The 12,041-nt window shown below is 46.2% G+C and overlaps 1 pseudogene; it reads left to right on the top strand.

Annotated features, from left to right (window-relative positions):
- The first annotated feature begins 1,541 nt into the window (after positions 1–1,541).
- LOC101969004 (chromobox protein homolog 1 pseudogene) lies at positions 1,542–2,085 on the top strand (annotated as a pseudogene).
- The last annotated feature ends 9,956 nt before the right edge of the window (positions 2,086–12,041 follow it).

The following is a 12,041-nucleotide window of genomic DNA, read 5'->3' as shown; positions in this document are numbered from 1 at the left end:
ACATTGGGTAGGCTGACAAGGAAATTGCCATGCGTCATTCCTACTTGGCTATGGCTCTCAGCATATGGCTTTTGACATATCCATAGATTCATAAACAAAATTTTATGAGAAAATAATTGCTTCCTGTGCACTTGGAATATGTGAAATCTCTCTATATAGCAACACTTTCTCAGATTATTATCAATTGCTTTCTATGAAAAATACAAATACATTCATTTTTAATGATTGTATGTCCCTGATGGCCTTACATGCACCTATTAATCATGCATTATACAATTATTTTTGATTTATGAAACAAAATGATATTTTTTTTGCACTCAGAGGGCATTTCCCCAAAGGTTTATTATCCACAGGGTGTTAGTTTCTGGCTTCTTTACCTCACTGAAACCTCAGGACTTTCTCTGGGGGCTGAACTCAGCTCTTTTCTGAGCCCTGGTAGATACTGGGATATCTTATCCTAAACATGATGCTCCTAACTTGCAGAATCTCTGTATTTGATTGCTTAAGCTGGCTTTTATGAAGAAATAAGCAATGAGGTGTTGTAAGTTGTTGTCTTTCTCATATGATGGTGTTTGATTATCAACATTACTAAAAAATGTCAGTATCTGTCTTCCCCAGACACAAAGCTGGTAATTCCAGTTTTATTTTCATAATTAACTGAAATCTAGTTCTAATGAGGCAGAGAACAGAACCCTGACACATGGGTGCCAGACACCATAATGGATCCCAGGCTGTGCACGCCCAGCTGTCCATCACCTGTCCCTCCTGGGTGTGGGGAGCCCACCAGCTGCTCTGCCCCAGCCACTGTGAAGCACAGCCTGGCTGTGGGCCACAGGTGCCCTGTGACCTGCAGAGCCCCAGGACAAGGCCCTCTCTGCACGTGGCCCTCATCACCCACCCTCACCTCTGCCCTCCCTGCACCTTCCCATCTCCAGGGGCCACTGTCCTCTCTCTTTCTAGGACCTGATGCAGTAGCTTCCCCACATGAGGGATGGTGTGGTGATGGTATTCCTCTGCCTGACTCATTTCAGTTAGCTCCATGTGCTCCAGAGCCATGTCCATTGCCAGGAGGGACAGGATTCCATTCTTTTGGTTAAATTAAATTCTTCCTCTTGGATAGCATATTTTCCATATATTCCATAAGGGGCAACATGGTGATCATAAAATGTTCTTCAACAATCATGTGACTGTAGTTAAGGAAAAGCCTTTGGAGTCCACAAACCACCTTTTGCCCACACTGGGAGGAGATCCTGTCTTCAAGCCTCAGGCTGTTTTACCCCATGTCTCTGCTGGCCTTTGGTCATGCTACTTAGGGTAGGCTAAGCAGCCTGCTGACTTAAAAGCTGGCCCTGCAGGTGGTAACCTACAGTGCTGGGGCCTTAGGGAGCCTGCTCTCAGGGCACACTAGCCATGGCTCTAAGGAGACTCTGTGTAGGGGCCATTCCTGGGACAAATCTCTGCCTGCGCCCCAGGACTACCCAGGGAATCCTCTGGAATGCAAGTGGAAGAAGACTCACCTGTGTGCCTTCAGAGTTAGCCCCATGGAGGAGGAGGAGGAGGAGGAGGAGGAGGAGGAGGAGGAATATGTGGTGGAAAAAGTTCTCCATCATCTATTGTAAAAAGCAAAGTGGAGTATCTCCTAAAGTGGAAGGGGTTCTCAGATGAGGACAGTACATGGGAGCCAGAAGAGAAACTGGATTGTCCCAACCTTTTGCTGAGTTTCTACAGTCACAGAAAACAGCACATGAAACAGATAAATCAAAGGGAGGAAAGCATAAAGTTGACTCAGATTCTGAAAATAAGGGAGAAGAGACCAAACCAAAGAAGAAAAAAGAAGAGTCTGAAAAGCCAAGGGGCTTTTCCCGGGGTTTGGAGCCGGAGCCAGAGCCAATTTTTGGAGCTACAGACTTCAGTGGAGAGCTCATGTTCCTGATGAAATGGAAAAACTCTGATGAGACTGACGTGGTCCCTGCCAAGGAAGCCAATATCAGGTGTCCACAGGTTGTCATATCCTTCTATGAGAAAAGGCTGAGGTGGCATTCCTACCCCTCAGAGGATGATGATAAAAAAGATGACAAGAATTAACTCTCCTGAGTACCAGCCCCTGTCGCCTGTGACTGAGGATTTAAGTGGAGAGGGAAGGAGTTCCACTTGTCTTGACACCATAAAGGTGGCTTGAGAAGATGTCTTTTAAAGAGCCAGTCTAGTTTCCGTGCCCTGCAGCAGCCCAAGTGCTTTAAAGCCATTCCAAGCTGTATAGTTTGCACACCCATCCCAGTGGAGGGGAAAGGGGTAAGTGTTTCAAGGCAACCCATTCTGCACTTTATTGAGAAAAGCAAAGGACTTTCAATGAGGGATAAAATTTGCAGAATTGGGTGTTTGGGAAGGCAAAAAATACTGTTGATCTTCAAAGAGCATCTCCACAACCCACAGCCTTCTTCCCAATAATGTTAATTCTGCATTTTTACAATGGAGCATGTGTGTAGTTTTTTTGGCTCTTACTGGTATATTATTTGGGGTGGGAGGGATTGGGCAGGGAAGAAGGGAGATGTGTAGGATCCTTTTTTTTTAAATTTGGGGCCTGACTGGGAAAATGGTGAATCAATGGAAAGACCAAGTAACTAATGATTGGGTTCTACGTCCAGAATATTTTACCTTATTCAAAAAAACGTCATTGGCACCATAAATGAGGACTGTGAGAGACTATTTAAAAGCTGTGAATGCCTGAAACCTGTAAGCCAAGGTGTTCCCTGCCTGAGTTAATGTTGTTCCCCACAAAGGACTAAGCCGGTGCCTATGTTACCAAAGCTGCCATTCTGGAGATAGAAACTGACTGAGGTGGGAAGGTCTTTTATTGGAGAGTATACACAGGCAGATTATTCTGTCTTAGAAGTGTTAATTCTTGCATTTAGGCAAGAATTATCACCTCTAAAACAGAATTATGAACTTATAAATAAAATCAGCTTATCTGTCTAAGCCACTGGCTGAAGTAATGGGGAGGAGCCAAAGGGGTATGGGAAATGGAAGAGTAGGGAAAGAGGAGGGCCCATACTCGGGTTGGTAACTATTGGAGCTTCTGCTTTTTAAACTTTGAACTCTGAAATCATTAGTGGCAGAGTTCAGTCACTGACAGCACAAGTTTCATTAAGTGAATTCAAAGATTGAGTAGTTTCAAAAGCCCTGTTCTCAGGAGATTAGCTTTCATATTGGGTCAGTGGTTCACTTTAAAGACATTAAAAGATTTTTTTGAAGAAAAAAATATTTATGGATTGACTGGTACCCAAAATGCTGTCATGAATCATGATATCCAAAAGTTCTTGATATCATCTATACCTGCACCTAGAGCTACATTGTAAAATCTTTTTAGGCATGTGTTAGGTTTCTCTGAGATTTTTGTTTCAATGTAAACTTCATACACACTATCAGTTTTTGTCTTTATAAAACTATAGATTAATTTTAAAAAAATAAGGAGGCTGACTCATAGTTGGATAAGGAGCAGGAACATTGGAGGAATAGATGAACTCTAGATAGGGCAGAGAGGTTGGAGGGGAAGGGAGGAGGCATGGGGTAATTAATGATGGTTAAATGTGGTGATCATTACTATCCAAGTACATGTATGAAGACACAAGTTGGTGTGAATATACTATATATACAAAGATATGAAAATTGTGCTCTATATATGTAATAAGAATTGTAATGCATTCTGCTGTCATGTATAAATTTAAAAATTTATATAAAAAGATTATTAGTTGATATTTATTTTCTTTCAGAGCTTCTTATATGTTATTTCAGGATCTTTCTATCTTTCACAGACTGGGTTAAAAATCTACAGTTTTCCCAATTAGTTTCCCCCAGTATGTAATCTGATTCATTTCTCTTGTGGCTTTTACAATTCTCTCCTTATTTTGTATGCTAGTTCATTATAATGTGCCTTAGTGTGGATATGCTGTAATTTTTACATTTGGTGTCCTGTAAGCCTCTTGCATTTTGTTTTCTCTTGTATTTTTGTTTATGTTTGGAAATTTTTCTGCTATTATCTCATTGAATAGAATGTTCATTTCTTTGGTTTGGAACTCTATGCCTTCCTCTATCCCAATAATTTCTAAATTTGGTCTTTTTATGTTATCCCATGTCACTTCCCATGGTCTCTTACCATTTTTCACTGTGCATTCTACATTCTTTTAAAGATTATATATTTGGTCTTCATTGTCTGAGGTCCTGTCTTCTAAGTGTTCTAATCTGTTGGTGATGCTTTCTGTTGAGCTTTTAATATGGTTTTTTGTTTCATTCATTTCAAGGATTTCTGTTTGCTTGTGATTTTTTTAGAACTTCTGTCTCTTTATTGAAGTAAACCTTTGCTTCCTGTATTTACTTATGTATCTCTTTATTGAAATGATCTTTTGCTGCCTGTATTCTTACATCATCCTTTAATTCACAGAACACTTTAATTATGTACCTCCTGAAATCTTTCTTGTGTTGTGCTAGCCATGGAATCTAATAATGTAGTATCTTGGTTTGTTTGGGACACCTTTTTACCTAGTTTTTTTATGTTGTTTGTGTGTCTTTCCTTCTAGCACTGCAGGACCACAGCATTACCATTTTTACCCTATAAGCTTATAGTGGCCTTGCAGGGTTCCAATATCTCTCTTTGATGGGAAGAAAAAGGTTAACAGATCCCAATACAAAACATATACAACCTTAAACAAACTGGTTACTATTAAGATGTATATTTTTGTCACAATACACAGTAACAGTGAGTTCAATTATTTCTACAATATAAGCAGTATGTTTGCAAAAGGATTTACAGTTTCTGATGATGGACAAAGAATGAGATGCTGAAGGGGTAGAAGGTGAGATTATAGAGTTATTAGTTCTTAGGAAGTATGAAAGAGGAATCAAAAGATGATGGTTAGTAGAAGGAGAAGAGAGAGAAAGTGATTTGGGGGAGAGAGGAAATGGGATACAATAAGTACATAAGCCAAACACTTAATATTAAGAAAAATAAAATAAAAAAGTGAAAATGATAAAAGATGTAAAATGTAAAAATGAGATAAAAGAATATACAACACAACTGTAATGCATGATTCAAACATCCCTGTCCTCAAAATTCTAATTCATGCAAAGTACTTGGTTTCACAAATATTTTGGATAGCATCTTCTCCCCTCTGCTGCACCTGCTCTCCAGGGAGGCGTCCAGCTGAGGGCCTCAGAGGCTCCCTGCAGGGGGAAGGCTGTGCCTCCCTGTGAGGGCCTCCTTCAGCTCAGGAGCATCCAGTTGGCACAGGCCCTCAGGTGCACATGCTGCTGCCATCTGTGGTGGGCACAGGGAGAAATTCAGTCTCTGTCCTCACTTTCAGTTGTCATAAGCTGAGTCCACATAGGGCCCTGTCTAGCTCACTCTTGTGACAGGCCTGGGAGATGGACCAGCCGGTGTCCATATGGACTTCATGATGTTTTCAGGGTGAGGATTAATTTATTCTAGTTCAGTATGTATGTGGTATCTATCTATCTATCTACCATTGTATTTCATCTATCTATATATACTCTAACAATAATCAATTATCTATCTTTCTCACCCCCTTGCTAATCTGTCATTGTGATCTAGGCCTCCATTCCTCCTCTTGTGATTTGCAGAATTGGGGGAAGCAGGCTCTCTCTGTCTAAAACAACTGTCTTGGGATCATCTTGGAAGCACAGTCACCTGAAAACAATGCTGCTGCTCTGCAGCCCTCACCATGTCCACGTGGTCCCAGAATAGATAATAAAACTGACATCATGGGCATGGCCACCTGGTTTCTCATAGGGCTGGTAGAGAGCCTTTCTTGCACACTGCGCCCCGAGTGTGATCCCAGCACCATTCTGGAGTTTTATAACCATCTGCCTCTCTTTGCCTCCTGCCTTCTGCCATGAGGTGGTACAGCCTCAGGAAGGCCTGGTCAGGAGCAGCACCTTGACATTTGCATTTCCAGAACCTGCTACAATGTAGCTCTCTCATTGTAAACCATCAGGCATGGGAGCTGCTCAGAGCAGTACAGACTGGACTCAGCACACACTGGTGCAGGGGTCTGAGGTGGTTGTAGTAAACATCTAAAGATGTGGATGCAGTCCTGGGACTGGGCAAAGTGTTGGTCTGTGCCAGCTCAGATCTGGGAGCTGAAATAGTCACCCAACAGCCAATCTGACAGCACCTGTGGGGCTAACTCTGCAGGCATATAGGGTGCAAGAGTGTGGAGGTGGTCTTCCCCCACCTGCATTCCAGAGGATGTCCTGGGTAGCCCTGGAGCTCAGACAGAGCTTTGTTCCAGGTATGGCCCCTATAAGAGTCCCCATAGGCCATGGCTAGTGGAGCCTTGGAGGAAAGCCCCCTAAGGCCACAGCACATAGACCTGCCATCTGCAGGGCCAGCTTTGAGGGCAGCAGGCAGGAGATGGCACCCTGTGCCACATAGCCAGAGGCCAGCTGAGACATCGGGTGGGATAGACTAAGGCTTAGGGACAAGCCTCTGCCCAATGTGCATAGGAGTTGGTATATGTAGTCCAAGAGGCTTGTCCTTAACACCAGTTCCATGGCTCTTGAAGCACTTTGTATGATCATCACATTTTTCATTAAAGAAGATGTGGAAATATGATATAAACAGAGGAAGAATGTCATTTAACTAACAAGAATGGCATCTTGACCCTCCTGGAACTAGGCCTGGCCCTGGAGTACATGGATCTAGCTGAAATAAGACAGGCAGAGGAAGACCATCACCACACCATCAATTATATGGGGAAGCTACTGCATCTGGAAAAAGAGGACTATGGCCATTGGAGATGGGAAGGTGTAGAGAGAGCAAGGTTTAGGGTGAGTGGTAAGGATGCCATGCAGAGGGGCCTTGTCCTGGTGTTCCACAGCTCACAGTGCACTTTGGCCCACAGTCAGGGTGTTCTGTAATCTTGCAGACTGGAGCATAGCAGTTGGGTGGGCTCCCCACACCAAGGAGGGACAGGTGATGGACAGCTGGGTGTGCACAGCCTGGGATCCATCATGGCACCTGGCACCCATATGTCAGGGTGCTGTTCTCTCCCTCAAAAGAACTCCACAAGAACTCATTTTTTTTGTAGGTCTAAAAATAATTCCTGAATCACTAGCTATGTTTATGATGGAAAGAGATGCTGACATTCTTAATAATGTTGGTGATCAAACACCATCACATGAAAAAGGAAACAAAATACAACACCTCATTCCTTATTCAGGCCCTTCAAAATGTATTCAACTGTCAAATCCCTCAATCTAATTTATGCAACCAACTCCAAATATTATACTCATAAAAGTAGACACAAGGCAGGTGCAGTGGTGCACACCTACAATCCCCATGGCTCGGGAGGCTAATGCAGAAGGATCCAAATTCAAAGCCAGCCTCAGCCATAGTGAAGCACTAAGAAACTCAGTGAGACCCTATTTCTAAATAAAATATAAAATATGGCTGGAGATGTGGCTCAGTGTTCAAGAGTCCCTGAATTTAATCCCCAGTACCTCCCACCAATAAAGCTGGTTTAATCAATCAAATAAAGACTGTGTGCAAGTGAGGGGTGTCATGTTTAGGAAAAGAGATCCCAGCATCCTCTTTGACTCAGGAAGGAGCTGAGTGAGCCCTCTAGAGCAAACCCTGAGGTTTCAGTTAGCCAAAGTAGACAGAAATGAACCATTGAGAAAAGAAGCAACTGGAAAAATTCTGTTAATCTGATACAATATCATTTTTGTTTACCAATGAAAAAAGTATTATACAAACTATGATTATTATTTAGGTATATGTAAGAACATCAGAGACATAAGAAGAAGAAAAATCATTGTATTTGTATTTGGTATAAATAAAAATAGATAATAATTTGAGAAGATAATGACAGGCAGAGAAATTTCATATAGAAAATACAGGCAGGAAACAAAAGACTCTTCAATAAATTTTGTTCATACATCTATGAATTTGCCAGAATAAGTGACACAATTACATAATTAAAATTCTCAAATAAAATATTAAAATATGGAAATATTGTTTATTGAAACAGAAATGGCTTGTATTGACATAAAATATAAAACTCTAACTTAGCAACTTATAAGGTTTATATGCAAAATCAGTGTTATAACACTCAATACAACATCTTTTGGAAAATATAAAAAAAAAAAAGATTTGATTTTCTGGAATGAACCAGGAGTAGCGTAAGATGATCTGGGATATAACAATTCCCATGACCATTTTCACCGAGCTTGCCGCTGAACCCTCAGGACAGGATGGGCATTGACGTGAGCAGGAACACAGCCCAGGGGGTCCCTGTCTGCAATCCTGCAATCTAGCCACGTGGCTGGAAACCTGGACAGGATCCAAGCTGACTCTGCCAGGAGCCCGGTGTCCTGGAGCTTCTCAGGCTCAGGGTCATCTCCCAGCAAGATGGGGTTAGAGCAGCGCTAGGCAAACTGTGCCTTCAGGGTCCTGAGGCCAGTGGCAGAGCTGACCTGTTATTCCCACAGTCTATGCAGAGCTGTCCACTCTCCCTCCTGGGTCTTTGCCAAGGGTGCCCCTTTCTCTCACCCCTGTCCACAGGCCATGTACAGCTTGGATCCCTGGGTGTGGAGTGTGGATGTCACAGAGCCTCATCATGAGAGGTAGGCAGCTCACATACACCAAAGTTACTCTGAATATGCATATTTCTGTGCCTTGACCAGGTTTAGGGCTTTCTGTCACTGCTTCTCTGTTCAGTCCATAGATATTTGGTTCAGATAATTCCTTGCTATGGGTGGTGTTGAGTGATGACTGAAGGTTTGGCAGCTACAATGGTTTCTAACAACTGGTTGCCTTGCAAAACCCTTTCTCAAAATAAGTGAAAATAAAACTGAATCCAGACATTGCCAAGGGTCCACAGGGGTGGAAGTTTCCGGCACTATGTGGGCTCTGCTGTCAAGTGTGTTCTGTGACCTGATCCATGACAGGAAGCACACTGAGCAGATTGGGAATGAAAAGGTGTCATGGAGAGAGAAAGGGGGTCCAGCTGAGAATGGAGAGGGTAAGATATGGCATCAAGTGTTTATGAAGTTAACCTGGCTGTGGTGGAGCTCCCCTCTAACCCCAGGTACTCAGAATGCACAAGTGACAGATAGGGTCTGTAAGGGCTTCAACAGGCCAGATCCTGACTTCTGCAGCTGAACCTGCACAGGACACCTGGGGACAAGGACAGTCACATGCTATCAGTCACCTGCAGTCACAACCTCTGCATCAACCCAGGTCAGACACTGGAGACACTCACCTTGGGAAGGTGTGACCAGGCACAGGAGAGGAGCAGTGCAGTCAGAGCTGATGCTTTGCAGTTTGGCCAGGAGAGCAGCACACTTGTGGTGCTGCCCAGGAGCTGTGGCCAGGAGGGTGAGGCCAGCAGCTCCACTGGGAGCAGCCCAGGGCTTTGCACCCAGAGGATGGAGGGGGTTTCAGGATCCCAGGGATCAACAAGGCCCAGCTTCCCCAGCTCAGAGGCAGAGATGAAGATCTGAAAGACCCTCCAGGGCAGGGCCTGTGGGAGAGAGCTCTGGGCTCCTGACCCAGGACTGCCCAGGGCATGGTTTCCCCTGTTCAGCCAGCAAGGGGCCCAGAAGTTCCCAGCCCTGGTTCAAGGGAGGCCAGGACCTGCTCCCTGCTGAGGGTGACCTTGTCCTCAGCCACGCCATGCTGGCTTTGCAGGTGGCAGACTGTGAGAGCTACAGGGTCAGGGAGGCTTACATGGATACTTGAAAGGAAGGGCTGGGAGGTCAGATGGGGGTCAGGGATCAGACTTCCTGCTGCCAAGAGCCCTCCCATAAAACATGGGAGTATGGAAGCCCTCTTTGATTTTCAGGCACACAGTAGGGTTTCCATGAATCTTTTGGAGTCTTTGCACTGGACTTCTGAGCTAAGATGAAGTATGTGTGCCTTTAGCATCTCAAAGAAGAGGACTGAATATATTTTACATTATGAGATGGACATGAAAGCTTTATGTCCAGGGATAGAATGATTAGTGTGCATCATTGTCCTCTCAACATTCCATGTGCTAAGTATGTTCTGCAGCCCCTTTGGCTGTGAGGGAGTGGAGAGCCCTTAGGACATGGGGACTCATGGAATATCCATCAATCACTGTGGACAGGCCCTGCAAGGGGACTGTCAGACCCCATCTCTTCCTCCCTCCCTTTGGGTCATTCAAACTAGGTGAGTGGCTGTCCCCACAGTGGCTCTCTGCATTGCCCTGGCACAAACACAAACACACACACACAACCCTCCTGCACACATACACACATACAGATATATACACACATGTACACAGATTCACACGTGTACTGTGCAGCCTGACCTGAGACAGGTGGAGAGAGACACTCCTGACTCCATGAGAGAACAGCATGGGATGATCTGGGGCACAAGAGGCCTCCAGATTCTCCATGATGGGATCCAGGGAGACACTGATCACCTGGAGAGAAACCATCCACTCTCCTCTGCTGCTCTGAAGGGGGCACCTGAGCTCCTGTGTGCTGAGCGCCCCCTGCTGGCCCCGGGCACCCTGCAGGAGGTTTGTGTCTGGGCTCACACTGAGGTCCCCTCACTGTGGCTCTGGCACAGTAATAGGTGGCCGTGTCCTCGGTGGTCATGGAGCTCAGCTGCAGGGAGAACTGGTTCTTGGACGTGTCTCTGGAGATGGACACTCGGCTCTTGAGGAATGGGTTGTATTTAGTATCACCATCATTACGTATGCCTCCTATCCACTCCAGCCTCTTCCCTGGGGGCTGACGGATCCAGCTCCAGCGGTAACTACTGGTTGTGATGGAGAATCCAGAGACAGCACAGGTGAGGGACAGGGTCTGCGAGGGCTTCACCAGGCCAGGTCCTGACTCCTGCAGCTGCACCTGGCACAGGACACCTGGGGACAAAAACAGTCACAACCTGTCACTTGTAGTCACAACCTTCCCATGGATTCAGGTATGACACTGGGGACTCACCTTGGGGAGCTGTGACCAGGCACAGGACAAGACCCAGCAGCCTCATCTTCTAGACCACACCTGCCTTCCCAGAGACCTCAGCCCTGTGTGAGCAGAGAGCTGGGAGCTCCCACAGCACAGAGGGCCTTTGAACCCAGAGCAGGAGGAGGGATTTGCATGTGGGTGAGGCTCTTCTGATATCTGGAGAGGCTGAGGTCAGGCTGCCCAGGTCCTCTGTGCTCCTGAGATGTGTCCCTGTCTTGAACCCAGGTGGAGCTTTACCTGTGAGAGGAGAGCAGGTGGTTTCAGGGGGCTGGAAGGCTGTCATAGGGGGAGCCCACCCTCCTGAGCCCAGCCCTGCCCCCTCCAAGCCCTTCCTCCTGCACCTGGGAGGGTCTCAGAGTGGCAGGAACGTGCCCAGCATGCAAGAGGCCCAGGTTCACCTCCAGCCCTGAAGGAGAAGCCCTCAGTGATGACTGAACAGGGCCCAGGGCTGAGGATGGGGTTCCCCACATCCAGGAGAAGAGCCCCCTTTGTTCTCAGGACTAGTTCTTCTCTGTCATCTCTGTGAGATTTGGGGGCTACAGACTGAGCAGGAGAGGGGGGAGCAGGGGCTCAGGAGGGCAGGGGCTTCCTGCTGTGTGCCCACTTCCCTCCCCACCCTCTGCCCTGCTTGTCCTCCTGACTGTCCAGCCAATGCCTGTGGACAGCAGTGGGTGGGAATCTGCCCTGAGCTCTTCCCCTCACCTGTCCTGCCCTCTGGTCTCCACCAGGAGAGGACAGGATGGAGGTGCTGGGCCAGGGGAGAGTCCTGGGAGCAGAGGCAGCTCTCAGCTGCAGCCTGAGGCTGAGAACCCCTGAGTCCCCAGAGCAGCAGAGCCAGGCTGACAGCAGACAGGACGGCATGCAGGGCAGGCTGGGTGAGGGAGGAGGCCCAGTCCCCTTCCCTGTGCAGCATCACTGCAGTGAGACCTGCCTTGCCCACAGCCCAGCATTTGGAGAGAACAGTGGACACTGTCTTTAGTGAGGTGGGGTCACTGAGAGGGCAGGTGTAGTTGCTGACCTCCTGATGA

Source organism: Ictidomys tridecemlineatus, chromosome 5, assembly GCF_052094955.1.
Source record: "Ictidomys tridecemlineatus isolate mIctTri1 chromosome 5, mIctTri1.hap1, whole genome shotgun sequence".
Classification (NCBI taxonomy): Eukaryota; Metazoa; Chordata; class Mammalia; order Rodentia; family Sciuridae; genus Ictidomys; species Ictidomys tridecemlineatus.
This window is presented reverse-complemented; position numbering and strand designations above follow the sequence as displayed.